A 21,912-nucleotide genomic window follows, 5' to 3' on the forward strand; every position below is an offset into this window, starting at 1 on the left:
ATTTTTTCTCCTTCAAAAGAAGGCCATATATCATTCAGATCTGAGACTCAATAGCCTAGCTCATTGCTTCTACCACAGCTTCCAAAACATCTTTTAAAAGCATCATAAAAATTGTCAGAGTGTGAAATGGACAATTGATAGTGAATGCATACCAAAAGCCAAGAACTTCATAAAGCCCATTATGACCCCAGAAGCCATAGCTGGAAACAACTGCACATTCTCCTACCCCCACAGTGCTCTGAGAAGGCCTACATGAACCACTATGGTTTTTCATGAATTCCAGTCTTTAAACTCCAGATTGGAGAACTGCATTCGAACATTTTCTTAGTCAAGCTAGTAAATTCATGACTTGACACACCCCTCTACTACAAACATATAGCAAGTTTGAAAAGGAAAAAAAAATAGGCATTTTTTTTCAAAAGAGAAGCATCTCTGTAAACCAGAATTCATAGTGGTACATGGGGCTGAAGCTCCTGACTTGCTGGGTATCAGGTCCAGAAGAGACGGGCAGGAGGTAGTTCAGCCTCAGAAGCATAAGGTACTCTAGATGAAGAACAAGAGTCAGCTTCACAACTTGTAGCCAGAGGTTGGAGAACTTATGGTGATTGCTGCCTGGGACTAAAGAAGGCCTCAGACCTATGGAATTGGGAGTATAGAGACCAGCCTTCTAATACGAACTGAAGCCTGCCTGCTGGCTTGGTGGATTAATCTTCAATACCTCAAATATCATAATAGAGTAGGAACTTTGAACCATCATTTTATAACATAGTTCTGGAATAGAGGTTGGGGAAAAGGGTAGGTTGGCATGTGTTATATCAGCTAGGGCTAAGTTATGTTGCAGTAAAAAATTAAACCAAAATATAACCAGATTTAGATGACATTCCACGTTCACATCACCGTCCATGCAGGTCAGATGATTCTCCTTGACAGATGTCCTCCAACAGTGATATGGGAATCTGGGATGATTCCATCTAGTATCTCTGCCAATTCAGTGCTCTTTACACCCATCAATAAGATAGAAAATGTGGCTATCCCACATATGCAGACCAATGTTTCTAAACATATGAAGAAATTTACCAATAAGAAAAAAACATAAAACAACAATCAGAACATGAAGTTGCTTCATAGGAAATTAATTTCATAGAAAAGATTGACAGACTTCAGAATAAGTATATTTTGAATGCTCATAGAGATATGTGAGTTAATAACTTCTATTTAGAAATTAATTATGTAAAAGGAAGAATTATTTATATCAAAAATGACCAATTAGAAACATTGGAAATATAGCCATTAAAATTAAAAATGCAATGGTTGGATTAAACTGAATTATATATAATTGAAGAGAGAATTAGTGACAGTAGGAAAAAGGAGCAAGGAAGCCACCCAGTATGCCAGAGACAATGAGCTTTTTTAAATAGGAAGAGCAATTTTGAGAATGTAAGACAAATTGAGAAACTCTCACATTCATCTAATAAAAGTCACAGAAGAATAATATAGACAGTATGAAAGAGAAGCAATATTTGAAGACATATTTGAAGGGAATTTTCCAGAATTGAAGAAAGACATGAAATAGGGAATGTATCCAAAATAACAAGATTAAGCCCACACCAAAACCCGTATTAAATGTAAAATATCAAAAAATTTAAAAGCCATCTGAAAATCTACAAAGGAATGAAAATAGATTAACAATGATACCTCATCTAAGGCAATAGAAATCAGAAAACAATGGAACAACACCTTCAAGATGTTGAGGAAAAAAGTTGTCAATTTAGAATTTTATATCTGCTTAAAGTGTTACTTCAGAATGAGGGCAAAGTAAACACATCATCAGACCTACAAAGGCTTAGAGTTTGCCACCCACAAATCCTCACCATAAACATTGATAAGACATGCACTTCAGCAAAAAGGAAAGTGAACCCCACAGGAATATATGTGCTACAAAATGTGTGAGGACAAAAACCAATAAAATTATAGTAACAAAAAGTAACTCTTGTCCATAGAAAAGTAACAATAACTAGTAATTTATATTTAAAAGGCAAAAATAAAAAATTTAAATGTCATAACAAAAAGGAGAGAATATCTAACAGTAATAAAAGAATGCTAAGACCCTTATCATGGTTGCCTTCTGTTGCTCGGGATTTCAGTATTAGAAAATATTAGGAGTGAAAAAGCGTTCAAGAGTGATAGATTCATGCCTATCTCCAAGTAGGTAGCTGTGGTTGTCTTTGATAAAATACAATTTTTTGTGTGCCTTGGTATATTCCCTCCATCCTATTTATTTTAAGTGTTGAAAGAGAATATGGTCTGACATGTTTTCCAATATTAGTCTTTTAAAATGTTTTATATCAATCCAGATGAGTGATTGTATTTTAACTATTCATAGAAAGTATGAGTATTCTTGAGATTGCAGAGAGGTGTTATATTTCTGACTTTTGGTGGGGAGAAGTACATAGTATCTTTGTCCACTTCTCTCCACGGACCACAAAATTACACACACGCACACACCCCACACACACACTGAATTATAATGGGCTTTTACCTATGTTGCTAGGTTACTGTAGCTTAAAAACACACAAAACAAAAACTGCATGAGGCTTTCCAATTGCTTCATAATGGCATCTTACTTGAAATTTAATTTGTCATCCACAGGTGATAAAGATGAAAAGAATCTGATAGGTTTCCTAGTCTGAGTTAGCTTGTGAGTTAAAAAAAAATGTTTTGTGGTCAGGAAAAGTGGGAGATGCTATGTTATATCCACCATTTTGAGCTTTAGTTACCATAATTGTTTGGGTTTAGTGATGGCCGATATCAAACTTTAAATATTTGGGGTCTTTTTGTCTAGCTCAACTGGCTTTGGTAAGAAAGGAGTGAAAACTTCAGGAAAGGTGATGTGTAATTGGTGTTTGATGGAAGGATGAAGCAATCGAAATGAATTCATCCATAGCTCATTATTATAAGCAGCAAATAAGTCTGTTGCTTAGTGACAGTGATTATGTAACAGAGATAAGCAGAATTTTATTGTAGAACAAATATTCGTTATATAAAATTTGTTATAACAAGATCATTCTTTTATAGAGAAGCTCATTGAATGGAATAAGCTTTGTTATACAGAACACCTTTTGTAAAGTAATTTGTTACAATGACTATTTTCACTCTTTTTTTTATCATATTTTAAGCCCAAATCATATGAAATGAATGGTCAGTTTCTTATAGCTCTTTGATCTGTGTCACAAGAAAAATGCAAAAGTAATAAATTATTGACTACATCAAAGGAACAGAGAATTCATGCAGTGACAATGTAAAACATGTGGGAAATGTGGTTCAAGGAAGACCATGACTTTTAAAAGTTTGTAATTTCAGAACTAATTTCTTGAAGTAGGAAAAAATCTAATTTTAGCAGCTTTCTTTAGTAACAAAGATTGGAACTGGATTTTCAAGAACCTGTATAATTAATCATTGTTCTCAGAGGCATAGATGTGGCTTCCACTAGTTTACTATTTAAATTCAATACCTTTTGAGAACCAAAATTCCTAACCATGTAGGAAGTGGGAAAATATCAGATTTCATTTACCATGAATCAACTCAAATCATTTGACAAAACTGAGCTACTTCTAGCCTTCTGACTGTTACTTCTAGACTCCTGACTCCCAGTAAAAGAAGCATGAGTAAGACTACCAGTATTTATCCCTAATCAATTAGCTACTAAGTTGTTACTTGTTACTCCAAGGTATGGGGTGAGCAATACAATGCAAGTGAGGCTGAAACTAGGAGAGAGGCCTGAGTACCAGAAGTTTAGCCAAGTTGTAATGAAATATCACAAGTTTGCAGGAAGGAAAAATCAAGCATCCAAATATTGTATCAAGTTAAAAGTACAACACAGATAGGCAGAACAACACAAGAAAAGATTGATCTTGTAGTTTAGGGGATTTATCTTCCATATTCTTTATCTTTCTGATAAGATGCAAAGTGGTCACAGGGTAGAAATAGAAAAGAAATATAATAGAAAAGCTTTGCATATACATACATTTATACATATAAAGTTAAACAGAAAACAAAACAGTTTGCAGTTAAATGCTAAATAGTGATAACATATAAGACTGAGCCTAAATAATTTTCAAGAAAGGTCAAATGTTTGTTTACTTGGCTCATTTGAAGCTTACGTTTAAATATGCTGTTTGGCTATTGTTTCTTGGGAGGCAGGCATCATGTATAGACCAAAATTACAATCAACAGACCCTTTAGCTCTTGTCTTTCCAAAGTCAATTTACCATAGCAGCTACTATAGATTCATTTAGCATGTAATGTTTTACATTTTACTGTGTCTATTATAACCAATTACATGTTATTTTAAAGATAGTCTAATAAAACTGAACGCATAGCTCTAAATAAAGAATCATTAGCAGCTTTCACTGCAGAATGTAAGAACAATGGAGAGGCATGTTGATAATACTCAACAATTTCACCTCTGAGATGTGATTTTCTGTCTGTGCATGATCAAAAGCAAAACAAGCTTACTGATATTAATATAGCCCATTTTTCAAACTCTGCCTTAAGCTATTCAACTTCAAGCTTCCCATTTTCAAAGATGTTGGGTCTTAAGGGACATGTATTTTAAACTACTATGTCAAATTGATCAATTTAAAAATATATCTATGATGCACATCTCGAGAAAATCCATAAGAAAAAAATGGACAGTGTTTGTTGGAATCTAGATAAATAACTCCACTAGAACAATATTTTGGCTTAAATTCAAAAGCATCCCAAAGACTTAAGTTTCCATGACATTTTTCTAACTTTCAAAAAAGTTCATAAACAGGAACAATATAAGATACTCTCCCTTTCTCTCTCTCTCTCTCTCTCTCTCTCTCGTCAACTCTAACTAGTATTTCCATTTTTAGCTCTGAAAAATTGATGTATCTGAAGTTGTACCATTGTATTCTAATTCAAGGAAAGATTCAAAATAGTAGTGTCCATATTATTTAGTGTTAGGCAATACCTGGGCATTTTACTAACAAGACAGAGAATTTGTGCCCTCAAGCCCTTTAATTGCCTGTGAGTTAATAAGTACTCATAAATAGATTTGAGAAGGAAACACAAAATTCCTGCTGATTATCATGTGAGTGCTGGTGCTAACCCTGGTAAAACATAAAGCAAGTAAACTTTGCTTTAGAAGTCCCATCTCCCCATCGGCTCCATCACTCCAGTTCTCTTCACTCCAATCTCCTTCCTCTACCCAGAATACTGACAATTTTAACTCATCTTCTGTAGAAGAAGATGTATACAAGACAAGTATTTTGGAGAGAGAAAGGATTTTCAGCAGATAGGACTCAATGGCAGTAACCCTGAAAATAAAACATCTATGTGATTGTGTTAGGATGCTTCAGGAATCCTTTCTGAAACATTTTGAATTATTGCCCTGATCTTTTCCAAAAAGCATTTAATAATGCAGTCGATAAGTATCAATGGCATTAACTATACTTAGTAGTAAGAGGGTGACTTCTTTATTCTCCTGATTCTATAAATTAATTACATTCAAACTATCACTTAATGATAATTCCCTGTTTTTAAGTGGTGTTCGATGCTGAGTGCCAGAACTGGCATCTGAATACTCCACCTTCTAAGTTCAAAGGAATGCCAGTAATTGGAGCCATCATCATCTTCCACATAGGGCCTGTAGAAAGGCAAGAGAAAGACTGGGTTTGGGAAATGAGGCATGGCTTTTATGGAGAGTGCAAGAGCTGTAAATTTGAAAATCAAGGCTATTGCTTTCCCAAGGAAGAATAGAGATGGCATACTTCTTACCAAAACAGAGAGAGAAGGGCTCCAGGAGAATTACTCTCAGTGACTGTCTGAACAGTCCTTATTTAAAAATTTCCAGGCTACTAGGCCAGCAGAATGTCTGATACTGAGTGTGGACAAAGGGCAAGAAGAAGATGGCATGTAAGAGAGGTCAGTGAAACAGCCTGCATTCCACTGTTAAATGTGGACTACGATCCATGATTTCCTATGTAGACACTGAGTAGGATGGCTGGCTTGAGCTAACTTGCTGGTATTAACCCCAAGAAGGCTGTCTATTAACTAAGAGGATCCCAGCAGTAAGAAGATATAGAGTGGGTGGCTTGTGAGAAGGGTTAACCTGGGAGGAAAAGATTAAAGCCAGCTTGGATCTCCCATTCCAGGAGATTATAGAGGGGGCATTCCTAGGGCCCTCCAAGAAACCAAAGGAGAATGATGGCCAATCAGCATTAGGTAGAGATTAGCCTGTTGAAAAGAAACATATAAGAAACCATGTCCATCAGAATAGAAGTACAGGAAAGAGGGAAGGGAAATGAGTCTTGTCTCGGTCATTTGGGGCTGCTATAACATAATACTATAGATGGGTGGATTAAACAACAAAAATTTATTCCTCATAGTTCTGAAGTGTGGGGAATCCAACTTCAAGGTGCAAGTATGGTTGGGTTCTGGTGAGGCCCCTTTTCCTGATTTACAGACAGCCACCTTCTCACCATATGCTGGCATGGAGCAGGCCTCTTCTTATAAGGGCACTAATCCCATCGTGAAGACTCCACCCTCATGACCTCATTTAAACCTAATTACCTCTCAAAGGCTCCACCTCCAGATACCATTACATTGGGGGTTTGGGTTTCAGCACATGAATTCTGGTGAAGCACAAACATGCAGTCCATAGCAAGTCATAAATCTAACTAGAGCTGGGGGAGGGGGGGAAATGGGAAAGTTTTGAATTGAATGTGAGATTGAAGTTGCAAAACACACAGGACTGAGTTTTCAAAAACTAGAAAGACTGTTCTGATAACTGAAAAGACTGTTAAGTCATAGAATTGGAAGTAGTACCTCAGCAAAAAATAGAGAGGTCAGCATAGTACAGAGTTATCAGAGAAATAAATCTAATTCATGTTTATCCCTAACAAGTTGAAGCTCCTCAATAAACTCATTACAGATTTAAAATTTTATCATATTAAAACAAATTTTAGAATAAAAATAAATCCCTGAAAATCATACTACATTAATACATTGATACTATTTTATAAATATCTTTTTAGTGTTTACACATATAGTTACATATTTTACATAGCTATATCCACAGTGTAATTTAAATTTTGAATCTTTTTATTTCCTGTATCATATGGTAGCATATTTAAATCATCCATTGTAAAAGACATAACATTCCATTGAACTGTTATTTTATAATTTGTAACTATTGTGTTTTTTTTCATATTTGCTTCTACGTTTTGCTACTATAGAAAATATAGCAGTTACTCGTAGCTCATGCAGCTTTTAAGATTTTATTTAGTTATTTCTTAGGATCACTGGTCATAAACCTGTCTCAAGGCTTTTGATATAATAAAATGATCAAATTTGTTTCCAAAAGTTTTACATTGCAGCCAGCAATAAATACAGATACCGGCTTCTCCACAATCTCACTAACATTACATAATATCACTTTTTAAAGTTTTACTTACTTTAATAGATGTAAAATGGGCCTTTATTGTTGTTTTAATCTGCATGTTTTGGATTCCTCCTGAAGGTGAACATTTTCTTTATTTCCTGGTTTTATTTTCTCCTGAATAATTATCTCAGTAACTTTTGTCCATTTATCTATATGGGATCTTGATGTCATTCTATGTATTTAAATGAGCTTTTATAGGTTGAAAATATGAACTCTGTTCCACTTTAAAGCTGGTTAAACTTCTCTAGTACTAGCCCTCCCTTACATCATGCATATGCATGAGCATGGCCACAAGCATCCCTACTCTAAGGAGGGTCCCCTTATATTTAATTGTTTTTTCCTTCTAAATTATTCAAGACTTCATGCCATTTGGGAGGAAAGGTTCATCATTAAGTATATGACTCCGACTCAAGTAATTACATTCTGCTAATTGGGGCTATTCTTGTGGCATTCCTGAGGGATGGGATTCTCTGAAACTGAGAGACTTATTTTGAACAGTCAGGGACAATGTGCTCCATGTAGGGGCAAAGAAATTCTTCTCTAACGTTTCTTGTTCCTTGACAATTATTGGAAAAGATCCATTTACATTTATGCTACACATCCTCATCCCCCACTCCCACCCTAGGGCAGAAAGTTTCGGGCTATTACATAGTCCAACAGAGAGGAAGACCCCACACAGCCTCAGAAGGAGGCCTGCATGGGAGATAATAGGACAGAGACGAGAGGGTGTCCTAGAGCAAATAACAGAAGAGACAATGCCCACTCAGATGTCTCTTGTCCAGATACACCTAGAGCCCAGGTTCTCATTCTCTAAGGGCAAGGTCTTCTAGCAATATGAGTAAGGAGAGGGTGGTGTGCATTTCTGTGAAACTTTAGAATGAGAGTTTCTGTTCATATTATTGCAGTATAAGGGTCCCTCAGAGCCCTTCTTGTAAAATCAAGGAAGTTGTTCTGGGATCTGTAGCTACACTCCTTGAGCCTGGCTCCCATGCAGAAACAACACTGCTTCAATAAGAAGTCAATGAATATTTCCCATAAGCCTTCTTCTTTGCCAAGAATGTTAAGCCTGCAGGCAAAAAAGGAAAATTACAGGACCAAGCGGGGTGGTGAGCAGTAAATACATAATAAGGCTGTGTGGTTTGTAGGTGAAGACAAATTGTTTTGAAGACTATAAAGACTTTCTGGGTGCACATACAACATTCATGAACACCTGCAACGACAGCCTCCACTGTTTTAGTCATGAACGACTTATTCCCTCCCCTCTTTCTAGTTTTCTTAAATTTACAAAGGATCAGCTTACATTATACCTTTCTGCCAAACATCTCCCTACATTATATTAATAAAAGGCTTGGCCTAATATAAAAGTAATGAAACCAAGGAAAGGGCCAGAACCTTAACAAAGATTTGAGCATCTCCAACTCCTAACAAGTATTAAATTGTTTATATTTCTATGAGCAAGGAGTCATAGAATTACATGATTCACGTAGGTCATCTGCTAAAGGAATCACTGTTCCATTGGCACATTGTCAAGTATTAAAGAGAGAAAGATTATTATTACCTTTATACCGCTCTTGGTAAATAAAAACAGAGTTCAGTTCTTAGACAAGAAAGACCACTGCCCAGATGGGTGACTACATAACTAAGGTTAAGGTTCCTGAATTCAAAAATATCTCTCTTGGCCACTCTTTCTGAAATTAGAGCTAGACTTTTAGGCAATTATCCCATTAAACCTCAAATAGCCCCCATACAGGACAATATAGAAAGACACTGTCAAACATTAACATTAGGGTATGAATTTCTTTATAATACTCCTTCTCAGAGAGCTATTTAGAGAAAATGGTTTTGAAAGGAGAAATAAGGAAGAAGTTGGTCCAGATAATAGGAGACTTTAAGTTCAGGGCAATAGAAAGGAATTTTTTTTCCCTAGGCCACAAATACAGGATGAAAATTCATCATGAAATCTTCACCTATTAAGCTATTTATGAAAACAACAAGGTCTGAATTAACTCAATCATGAAAAAATGTGCACTAAAACTGTTGCCCCATAGAACTACTTTTGTCTGAATTTACTTTTAGAAGGGTGAAATCAGAGGAGTGCTGTTCAGATTTTATGTTATGACAGACTAATTTCTTCACTTCAGTCCTGGGGCAGACATGGCTAGATGCCTACCCAATGTCTTTCCTCACTTCTGCTTTGTCTAATAGGACCCTGGCTTTTTGGAGACGTAACAAACTGTCTAGCTAAAATCATTTGCTTTCCCATACTCCATGGCAATCTAATCATGTGGCACAGTCCTGCTCTATGAAACGTAAGCAGACATCTGCTGGGATTGATGGGAAATCTGTTGCTTCTTGATGCAGTCACCATCCATGCCTGACTCCCTCTTCACTTTATCTTTCCTTTTTGTCTGATAAAATATTAGCATAAGACATGGCAGCAAGCATCTTTCTTGCAATCATAAGATGCCAAGCTTGAGAGCAAGAGCCTGCAAACTATGTTTGGCAGAACAAAAAGATGGAAAGAATTGAGGTTCCTAGTAGAATTACTGAGCTGCCACACCTACCCTGTACTACCTACTCCCAAACTTCTTGCTGCAGAAGACAAAACCTGGTCTCTCAGGGCCACTGTGGTAGTTTTCTGTTATTTGTAGCCAAATACATCTCTAACAGACCCCTTTGACCTTGTTCTGACCATAGACAAATATCAGATCAGAACAGATATTAGTACACCCTTTATTAAAACTTGCTTCAAGTCTTATCCTCTGGATTTCTGAGCATACAAACAGAGAGAAATAAACTCCACTGTGATAAACACATCACCTGTTCAGAGCTGTGTTCTCTCTCTAACATGTCACAAACGATTGATTTCTTTCCCCCATTCAACAAATATGTATTGAACGCCTCTTATGGTCTAGTCACTAGCAATACAATAGTGAGCAAAATATATAAAATCTGTCTGTTATTAGAGCATATATCTAGTTTCCATAAAAAAATCTTGTTTTCTAAGAAACATGCTCATTGATTGGAATAGCATTAACTGAATATTTCACTTTTTAACTGGTTAGCCTGGTAACATATAGAACTCAAAACATCCCTTCTATATAGGTTCAAGAATATAGTGTTTAAAGTGGAAAGTATTACTAATGTTATATTGAAATTTAAAAGCAGGGTATCCATGAATGAGTGCTGCAATTTCCAAATTAAAAAAAAAAAATCTTGTCTGAACAATGGACTTTTAGACACTTATGGTTTTACTTTTCTCCTTTCATTGTTCTTAATTCTTATATTAGTCTGAATAATGTAGTAGGGGTGGGTGGAAAACAACCTTTGCTGATGCTCAGTAAAGCATGTTTGTGTGTTAGATACCGTGGGGAGTGTTTGGAGAAGCAATAGGCTCGCAAAAGATTTAACCAGCCAGGCTCCCCAACTTCATGACAGCTTAAATTATCTACTCCAAACTGCCAGCCACACTCTTCTCGAGACCAGTTATTAGACTTTACTTAGGCGGGGTTTCAGGAGCATCTGATGCTTAGGAACCAGCATTTTTTGTGCATTTACATAGGGACTAGTTTTTACTTTGACTTTTCCCCAATGGACAAAGCATTCTTGGACTGGTCCTGAGTGTTCCCCTGACTCCATAATGCATGAGTCCCTTATGGAGACAGCTGATTTGGGAAGAGGCACAACATATAATAACCCAGTGTAAATTATAAGGAACTGGAGTGGAATCCAGGCATACAGTAAGTCATTCATGAGTACAACTCAGAATGCTTAAGGCTGGATGCATTTTATTTCCACCAGCTCGGCTCCCTGCTATGATTTAGATCTAATAGGATACACATGCTGTTTGTTTGTATTTCTATTGGCAATATGCTTATAATGAATTGTACGGCTTCCATGAGCATACTAAGGATTGAGTGAATTAATTTTCCTGTTTGGTGATACCAGCTTGTCCTATTCCAATGCAAAGTGTCAATGATGTCAGAATTGTGCTTGAGCATGAAGTATGAATATGTGTACTTACGTTTGAATATAGGTCTATGGGCTCTTTTTTACTAGACTATTAGACATGTGTGTGTACATACACACACATCCTTACATACAAATATATAGCTTGTTCTTAGAGTGGTCCATTCAAATCCTACACATTAATGTAGTCTATATATTCCTTTACTTTCCCAGAATAACACATATTGATTTCAAAGGAAATTAATTTAGAGGTAAGCTACATGTTCATTCTCTAAAACTTCTTGTCTGAAAGTCTAGAGGTAATAATCCTACCCTGAATGATTTGGTCAGGGAGTCACACCTGAATAACCATGCCTGACCTGCAATCTTGAGGTAGCATGAGTTCATAAATATTCTTTAGACCATAGTGCTCTAGTTTTGACAAAAATTATTTTAAAATTTCTATTTTTGATCTTTTTTCAATGATGTGATTAAAACACAACATTATGTTTAAAGGATTTTGTCATAAGTCTAAAGACAGGAGAGATATTAAAGTTGTGTGTGCCACCTTTCCCCAGATTTCACACTCATATACCTGGAGATCCACTCTGACTGGTGAGACTATTTTTAAAAATTACAGACATATGAGGATTGGGGGAGAATTTAAGAATAATTTTCAAAATCAATATACAAAATAAAACAGTTAAAGAAAATAAACATATTTCTCTAGGCAATTCAGCTTTAATAGATTAACTGATGAATGGGCTTTTTTTTGGCTTAAAAAAGAAAAATAGTAAATTTTGCTTTATGACATTCAAGTGTTTTGTCAAAATATACCTGGCTGTACTTATTATCTTCCCTTCCAACACTACCAAACACACACACACACTCTGTCAGAATAAACCTGAGGAAGACAGGTGCATGCATGAGTGGCGTTCTGGTACACATTGTAATCATTTTTTTTTTTTTTTTTTTTTTTTTTTTTTTTTTTTTTAGAAGGAAGCTTCTCTTTTTTTTTTTTTTTTAAAGCTGCGTTTTATAGCTACTTTATTTATTTATTTATTTATTTATTTAGTTTTGGCTGTGTTGGGTCTTCGGTTCGTGCGAGGGCTTTCTCCAGTTGCGGCAAGCGGGGGCCACTCTTCATCGCGGTGCGGGGACCGCTCTTCATCGCGGTGCGCGGGCCTCTCACCATCGCGGCCCCTCCCGTTGCGGGGCACAGGCTCCAGACGCGCAGGCTCAGTAGTTGTGGCTCACGGGCCCAGCCACTCCGTGGCATGTGGGATCTTCCCAGACCAGGGCTCGAACCCGTGTCCCCTGCATCAGCAGGCAGATTCCCAACCACTGCGCCACCAGGGAAGCCCCTGTAATCATTTTAATATAGGTTATCCAGTCACAAATGATGCACAAAAATGGGAAAGAGATGAAACTCCTTCCCGTCCTTTCTAAGAGATAAATAGAATCACAACAAGAGCAATTAATAATTCTCAACTCAGAAGAAGAGGTCAAAGGGTGGGATGCTCTCCGGAGCAGGAAAATATCAAATCTTAACTGAGGACCAGGTAATGCCACCATGTTGGAGAGCATATTCGTTCTCTAGGGAATATACATTATCATTGCTGTTGTTGAGTCTATTTGTATTATTGCAACTATTCCTGTCACTGATTGACATGAGGTTGTTTGGCATACTTCCTTATACGTGAATCTATGTTCAGACTAAATAAGTATCTGGGACTATGTACGGGGCTTGATATAGTTTGAGCAAACCAAACTTCTAAATATATGTTCTTGGTTCTAATAACAGATTAATCTGGTGAGCTCTCAGAGTCAGTTCCTAGGTTCCCTTTGTTCCTCTTTACTTAATGTCAATATGTCTGAACAGCAGGTCTGATACAACTCACCATAACACTCAAAGTTGACATATGCAAATAAATATTACTTTTCAAGTCAAATTCAATAGAGAGACAATGATAAGAATATGAAAAATATTGCTGGTAAATAAAAAAAATAGTAGCAACAATAGCAGTTTTTTACATTTGCAAATCATTTACAGATTAACAATTTCATGATTAAGTTCTTAAGTCAGAAAATATCTCCAGTCATTATAAAAGTTTGTTTATTATTAATTTATAATAGAAATGTCTTTGAAAGTTAGTCAGAAGGTAGTCAAAACCGAGCCTTTACTGTGGATTTAAAAATCTACTACCAAGTCCACTATGCATGGACTTTAAACGTTTATAGAGTTACTCCCCTCAGTTTTTCTAATATACCTGTTAAAATTTCATCCCATGAAAATCCTCTAAAATGTGGCTGTATTATTCTGCTGGGAGTGTGGCAACTCAAGCAGCAGTTCTGACATTAAAACTGCTGTTGGTGTTTTATCTTCTTTGCATCACTTACCCCAAACAGGCCTGATAGCTACTTGCCTGGAGCTACGTCAGGGCAGAGAAGCCTTCTGAGCTGGCTCACTGAGGATGCTGCAAGCCCAATTCCGACCTTTCTTCTCCAGCAGTAAGTGGGCTTCCTCTGTGCCATTTCCACACTTGTAAATATTTCAGATAGTAGGATCCCACAGGAGCAGAAAAAAATCTGACTCTTGTTTCTTTTTTCTTCTCACATCTTTTCCTCCTCAGAGTGGGGGTGGGAAGCTGGGGGACGGGCTGGTTAGGCTTTGATTCTGAGAAAGGCCAGTGAGGCTTTAAAAACTTGGTACTTTTCAATAAACAATCAGATATTCCTTTCAGAAAGTTTCCTCTTAACATTGTTCTTGACAATGCCAATGTTAATGATAAAAATAAAAACTATTTATTGGTTGGTGCTATAGGTCAGGGATTTCTAGATTTTCAAATTTTATGAACCTAAAAATTAATCAGCAGTAGAAAAAACTGGGAAAGTGATATAAAGCTGCCAACTTTTCATTTCCTATGAAAGGTAATTTGAAAAAATAAGTACTATCTTTTATCACTGTTGTATAAAGAAAAGACAATTTGATACCAAAATTGTAGGAAGAACCCCTGAAGAAGATGTAGTTTCTTATTAAATTGAATAAATTTGGCTAAACAAAATTCTCACTACTTTTTATTTTTGTTTGTTTTTGCCAGCCTAATAATATCATCACCCACTAACCCCAACTGATACGTATCCAAGATATAAGCATGTGCACAATGAGGAAAGAGATGATATGCTGTCTCTTTAATTAGTGCTAAGTTTTCCATTATTCTTTTTATATTCAACATTGTATCAGTGCTTTAGGGCCTAGAAAGAATTTGACTAGATGGTTGCTTCTCAGAAACAAGAGACCATTAGAATTTCAGTGATCTTCCAAAACTACCTGTTTTAAGGCCTTCATTTTGTAGGTTAAAAAATCAAGGACCAGCAGGGCCCAATTTCTAAATACCACACAACTTCCCTCAATGTAAGGTGTTAGCCTCTATCTGTCTATAGCAATATGGTCACCTTTCAAATTTATAGTCAACATTTGTCTAATAAGCATCAGATATGACTACATGTTATTTCAGTTACGCTTATAGATTGGTTAACCTTTTTGGTAGAAGTTAGCAATCCCGTTACACAGATAAGGAAAATAAAATCAATATGTAATTAACCCAGGTTCATACTGCTAGGAAATGGTAGGGTCGCCATTTGGTGAGACCTTCTCCAAGTTAAATGTTTGTTATTCTTTACCATATAATTAGAAGGTATTTATTGAGTGGCTCTATGGGCCCAGCACTCTGATTAGTGCTATAGCATTTGCCAGCTAGGTTGAGAATCTTAGGGCTGTCATGAGAAGAAAAAGGGGTGCCTTGAGCTTCAGTTGCTCTCTTCTATTTATTAGGAGAAGAGAGAGTGAAAAAATCTATTTTAGTAAGAGTAATCCAGTGTGGTACATGTCTAGGAATATAGGGCAAGTCAGATAGATGCCCCTCCAGACCCCAGTACATTGGTTCAACACCTCTTGATTCCAGGCCATAATGATGGCTCCCTCCCCCCAAATTTTTATCATTTCCTGGTTAATTCTTGTGGTACTACCTGATGATATCTGTACTGTTAAATGAAATAATGATTTACTTTATGTCACTATATACATTTTTATATGCTTAAATGAAGTGCCCTACTCTCCTCATCCTATTGCTAGCCCGGTGCTTAAATCTCATTTCCTCTTGAGGACAAAGAACAAGACTCACATTTTAGGCATTCTGGCGAGCAGCTAGCGAGATGGGCGCTGAGCGGGCGTGGAGCTCGGTCCCCCACACACACACCCCTCTCAGACGTGAGCCCCACCCCTCCGCCGGCCAGGCCCACCCCGACCGAACTACCTCCTGCGGTGCGAGCCCGGGGCGGCTCCGGGCGCCCCCCAGCAGAACCCTCGCCATGGGCAGCCAGAGCTCCAAGTCTCCCCGGGCGACGTGACCGCGGAGGAGGCAGCAGGCGCTTCCCCCGCTAAGGTCAACGGACAGGAAGAACGGCCACGTGAAAAGCAATGCAGACTTATCCCCCAAAGGTGAAGGGAGTCGTCCCCCGTGAACGGAAAAGAGGAGGCAGCCGGGGCCACTGGCGATGCCATCGAGCCGGCACCCCCTAGCCAGGGTGCTGAGGGCAAGCGGGAGGTTCCCCCCAAGGAGACCCCCAAGAAGAAGAAGAAATTCTCTTTCAAGAAGGCTTCCAAATTGAGTGGCCTGTCCTTCAAGAGAAATCGGAAGGGGGAGTGGGGGGACCCGTCTGCTTCCTCACCCACAGGAAGGGCAGGAGCAGGGGCGGTCGGTGCCTGCAGCAAGGAAGGCACTGCCCAGGAAGGGAAGGCATGCGCCACCCCTGAGAGCCAGAAGCCCCAGGCCACAGGGGCAGAGGCTGGTGCTGCCTCCAAGGGAGGAGACACAGAAGAGGCAGGGCCCCAGGCGCAGAGCCATCCACCGCTCTGGGCAGAGAGGGGCCCTACACCAGCGGGCGGGCAGAATGAGTAGCTGGGTGGGGGCAGGTGGGTGATCTTAAGCTGCAAAAACTCTGCTGTCCTTGTGAGGTCACTGCCTGGACCTGGTGCCCTGGCTGTCTTCCTGCGCCCAGAAAGGAAGGGGCTGTTGCCCCCTAGCCACGTTCCTTCTCGTCCTCTTCCTCCTGTGGATTCTCCACTCATCCATCTGGTCTTCCTCTTAAGGCCAGTTGAAGATGGTCCCTTGCAGTTTCCCAAGTTAGGGTAGTGATGGGAAATGCTCCTGCCCCTGTCCCTACCTCCTTCCCTGTCCCCACCTGTGCAGAAGGCAATTGCTGGTTTTCTTCCCCAATTCTTTTCCAAGTAGGTTTTGTTTACTCCCCAAATCCCTGAGCCAGATCTGGGGGTGCCTACACTCCCAAACCCTGAGTGTCCAGCCTTCCCCTGTTGAGTTTTTAGTCTCTTGTGCGGTGCCTAGTAGCCCCTGGGCTGGGGAGGACACTGCCCCCTTTTAGGTTTTTATAAATGTCTTACTCAAGTTCAAACCTCTGGCTTGTGAATCAACTGTGTCTCTTTTTTGACTTGGTAAGGAAGTATTAAGCTTTGGGGTGGGGGAGAGGTATGTAATGTGAAACAACTTCTTGTTGTCTTTTTTTTTTTCCCCTCCCATTGTTGTAAATAACTTTTAATGGCCAAACCCCAGATTTGTAATTTTTTTTTTCCAGCTGCTAAAACCATTCTCTTCCGCCTGGTTTTACTGTAATACTTGGAAAAGGAATAAATGTCATCCCTTAAAAAAAAAATCATATTTTGTTTGTTTGCTTTTTTTTTTTTTTTGTCTGTTTGTTTGCTTTTTTGAATCATATTTTGAATGGCACAGTCCTTTAATGTAGAGGCCCAGAAATTATTTATTAATTGCTTCTGTTTTGGTTGAAAGTACTAGGAGTAGGCAAATTGTGTAATAGATAATGTTTGTCTCTGGCTGTATTATCTCTTCTTTCCATACTTCTTCTCCTCTTTTATGTTACTCTCTCCTACACCTACACCCCCCAGCCCAAAAGAAATTAGCCCCTTAATACCTCCTACTAGATAAAATTATGTAGCCCTTTCCAGAAAATTTGTCTTCCCTCTGATTAAAACTCACATTCCTTCTGTGCCCAGATCTCAGCTACATGTCACCTGTCACAGAAGTTGAGCTGATAAGCCAATTAGCACTAAAGTATGATGACTACAAGAAGTAGTTCATTAATCTGTTAATAGAAGCATTAGATTATAACTGGGGATATTTGGAGACACAAAATCTGAACCTATTCACTCAACTTTTAATTAATATTTGAGTACACATTACGGTTCTCAGATTTTTCACCATTAAGTAAAGCTTTTTAATTCATTAGACTCCACAGTCCTTATGTTTTGATATATTTTGTTTAGCAAACAAATTTATTTTAAGCAATATTTGGTTTCCTGTTTTATTACACATACATATCTGTTAATCAAAGTTTCCGGTCATCATGAAGTAACCAGGATATAATCTTACTGAACTGGTAGAATCCTAGCCAACAGCCGAGAAACTCATCTCTTTAAACAGTCTGTGCAGTCTTATCATTGTAGATGGATCATTTTCTTTGACATTTTAGAATACTGACTGTAAAACACATAGATTCTCCAATATTATCATCACATCCCTGGTGGTCCAGCAAACCCAGGTTTAAAATCACTGTTGGAACACTCACTGTACACTGAGCTTGGTACTAAGTGCTCAAAATATGAAACTAAATAAGCCAAGGGCCCTGCCTTGATATTCTCAGGGTCTACTTCCCATTGTGGATAACCTTGGCTTTCACGTGTACAACACCTGCCTGGATTTCTAACTTCCCCCATTTTTACTCTGTTTATTTCTTAACCACCTAGGGCTCTCTTCAGGACAGAGCACTTAACACTTTTAATTAAGATCACTCACCTGAAGTGGACACTTCTCTGGATTTGAATCCCAGCTCTTCCACTTCTGAGCTAACAGAATTAGGGCAAGTTTCTAACCTTCTTTATGCCTCCCTTTACTTATCTGAAAGACAGAAATAATAAGAGTACTTACCTCTTATTTTTTATGAGGATTAAATGATACAGTGTATGTAAAACATTTATCACAATATTAGCACATAGGAAGTGCTTAATGGATTCCATCTATTATCATTATTAATACTACTATTACTAAAGGGGAAAAGAAGAGAAATAGAAATATTAGGATACTGAGGCTTTAAAAAAGGGATGCATTCTTAATGGACCTTTAGCCAGAGAAGTATCAGGTTTGAGGAGATCATTGTTTTGAGAGTTAAACAAAGGACAGGTGAAGGAAGATGGGAAAGAACAGGAGAGACAAAGAGCAAGGAAAGTGAAGTAACAGGGCAGAAAAGCTTAAATCATAGACCATGGAACTTGGTGTCTCTCTTTTCCAGGTAATTTTGGGTGCCTATGTCCATAATTTTAACGATCATAATATACTTAAAATGGAATAAAAATAGACATTGTTTGTTTTAGAGAAAAAGTGTTCAGAAATTATAGATTATGTAGAGAGATTTTCCTCGTACATAGTTCAAATGAAAATAAGACTAATAATGAATCTAAATCAGGCCAAGACTTCCAATTTTTGACTCTTGAAGTTATGTCAATAAACTCCAGCATTGGATTAGTGAGAAATCAAAAGTCATTCTGTAATCTTGGAATTTGAAAGCTGTATTAGTCTCCTGTTTCTGCTGTAACAAATTACCACAAACCTAATGACTTCAAACAACATGAATTTATTATCCTACAGTTTTGGAGGTCAGAAGTCTAAAATGGGTCTCACTGTGTTAATATCAAGGTATGGGCAGGGCCCAGAGGAAAGTCCATTTTCTTGCCTTTTCCAGCTTCTAGAGACTGTATGCATTCCTTGGATAATGGTCTCCTTCCATCTTCAAAGATAATAATGGCAGTCAAGTCTTTCTCACAGTGCATTCCTCTGACACTGACTCTTCTACCTCTCTCTTCATTATTTCTGTATTTTCTTGTGATTACATAGGACCCACCTGATTAATCCAGGATAACCTCTCCCTAGATCCAGGTCATCTGATATGCAACCATAATCCCATCTGCAACCTTAATTCCCTTTTGCCATGTAACTTAATATATTCAGGGGATCCAGGGATTTGGATATGGTAATTTTTGAAGTGTCCTATTCTGCCTACCACAAGAGTGTACTGACTGCATTCTGCTTTAGCTTTTCATGCTTACAGAAATTAAATAGAATAGATCCAAATTTTAATATATGTGGGTAATTAATACCATTAATGGAGGTCACTTCTGAAGTCCAGTTAGAAAGAAGTTCTCCTCACTTACTAACAATTCGGGAAAACTGATTAACCTTTCTGCGTAACAACCCTCTCATTTTAAATGAGAACCATAATATCTACCTCATATTGTTGTTGTGAGAATTAAATGAGTTAATTAATGTAAAGAATTTAGGCTGACATAAAATGAGCAGTCCATAAATTTAGTTGTTGTTATTATTATTAGCCAGCTTTATGATCTATTGAATCTCTTAAACGTATGTGTGGTTTTATACATTCATCAGTCATTACCAATTTATCCATGAATCTAGTCCATTGATCCACCAGCATTTATTAAACATCTATTGTGAAATGAGCAGCATACTACACATAATAGAAATAATATAACAAATAACATAATAATATATATAATATATATAATATAATATATATACATATAATATATATACATATAATATATATAATATAACATATAATATATATATTACATACATATAATATATATAATATATATAATATAACAAATAACAAAAATACCTTACAATTACATAGCACTTTACATTTTCACCTTTTTATCTTATCTGACCCTCCTTAGAAGTTCCTGCCCTTAGAAGTTATAGTCTCCTTGAGAAAACAACAGATTACATACAAATTTAGCCAAACACCCTAGACATAGTATTGAAGTTTTGCAACATTGGGAATGGGCACTCACTCAGGCCTGAGATTCATTAAGAGTAAGTCTATGGATTAGTGAGCACCACAGGGGGGAATGACAATGTCCACCGTCTCAGTCTAGATTGGGCTCTTCTCTCACACAGGGCTGTGCAGTCTAGACTCATCAGTTTAATGAGGTCCTAACAGTTCAAAAGAAAGAGAACAACAAAAAAGTAGGCAAAGAAGAAAACAATCTACGGGGTGGTGGCTGTAATACCTCCATGAGTTCCTCCACTAAACAGTTAAATCTACACTACAAATTTCCAGGTTTATTCTTCTTCCAAATAAGAAGGGGTGGAAAACCCAAGACAAAATTATTTGCACAAAATTTCTCAGGTTGTGACCTGAGAAAATTTTATAGGGCAAGCACTGTGTCTCTTTCCCCAGAGTTGGTATTTTGATGTATCCACTTGCTGTTTCGTATGTTCATCGTTGATTCTGACAGTCACTTCGTACTATAGAGTATAGGGTAGGGGGAGTTTGAGTAGCATTCTCCAAGATAAAGAAAAGACCAATAAAAAAATAGGTGGAATGGGAAACCCCCAAAAGAAACAGTAAATGAGGGCACAAGGTTAGAATTTCAGTTTGAGTGTTCCATTCCTTCCACTAACCTCTTGAGTCTGGCTGCCCAGTGGGAGCTTTGCTCCCAGGTGGATTTCTGGGAAGAGAAGGCCACCATTTGCTCGCTTTACCCTGGGGCCACCCAGCTGCCAAGTGTCAGCTGAACAGAGGTGCATCAGAGGCCTGCAGTCAAAAGGCAGCAGGATGGCCAATTGCCATGAATTTCTGAAGCAAGTCTGGCATCTTGGCATCTTGCTGCTCTCCCCCTCCCCCAGGTTAATTGCTGAGAACCTCCGACTTGAAAGCTGCTTATCCTACCAACTTCAGCTGCTGCCCTCCTTTCCCTATGCCACTTCAATTCCTACCTCCTAACACTCTGGAAGTGAAATGAAGTCTCTCATACACCTGGCTCTACTCGTGAGACCACCTAAGCTCTAATGTAAATACTTCTTTCCCCCTTTACACACCCCCATGGGTAAACGCAGAATTGCCACATCCCCCTTGGACCTGATTGCTAGGCAACACTCAGCCATGTGAATTTGTCACTTCTGTTTGGCGCAAATTTCAATTTCACCTCCAACTGTAACACTGCTCGATATATTTTAGATGCCACTGTGGTTGGACGGCATCCCAGGAAAGATGTGAAGTGCTACTGCCAGGAATGAATGATTGGCATTGGGTAAAGCAATTCTCTGAACTCAGCCTTGGCATACCATTAATTGTTAAGTCTGTTCAGCTACCACCAACCTCTTGTCAGAATCATGTCTATTGTAAGTCTTTGCAGCAAGAGTCCAAATGGTAGAGCTCTCTCCCTCTGTAAGATCTGAAGAATTATGTCAATAATGAAAGCAGTGGATTTCTCAGCTCACAACATATTACTTCTTCCTACTTTCATCTATTGGCTGCACTTTCATGTGCAAAGAAAAATAGTTCCACGTTTGAATATTACTGAGCTAAGAGCTGCCAATTCA

General features: G+C 38.0%; 1 long non-coding RNA gene and 1 pseudogene across 3 annotated transcripts in view; one reads left to right on the top strand and one right to left on the bottom strand.

Moving 5' to 3' along the window:
* The window catches only part of LOC132359517 (uncharacterized), a 583,379-nt gene that overhangs the window by 532,176 nt on the left and 29,291 nt on the right, over positions 1–21,912 (bottom strand). The window contains exons 3-4 of one of the 3 annotated variants that reach the window (XR_009500863.1): positions 18,304–18,405; positions 12,433–12,780 (exon numbers count right to left, since the gene is read on the bottom strand). This is a non-coding gene — a long non-coding RNA (uncharacterized LOC132359517). Of the gene's footprint in view, positions 1–12,432; positions 12,781–13,847; positions 14,094–18,303; positions 18,406–21,912 lie in introns of those variants that run through there. The other 2 variants (XR_009500862.1, XR_009500864.1) reach the window with 2 other exon arrangements.
* LOC132360819 (MARCKS-related protein-like) lies at positions 15,788–16,377 on the top strand (annotated as a pseudogene).

Source organism: Balaenoptera ricei, chromosome 2 (assembly GCF_028023285.1).
Source record: "Balaenoptera ricei isolate mBalRic1 chromosome 2, mBalRic1.hap2, whole genome shotgun sequence".
Classification (NCBI taxonomy): Eukaryota; Metazoa; Chordata; class Mammalia; order Artiodactyla; family Balaenopteridae; genus Balaenoptera; species Balaenoptera ricei.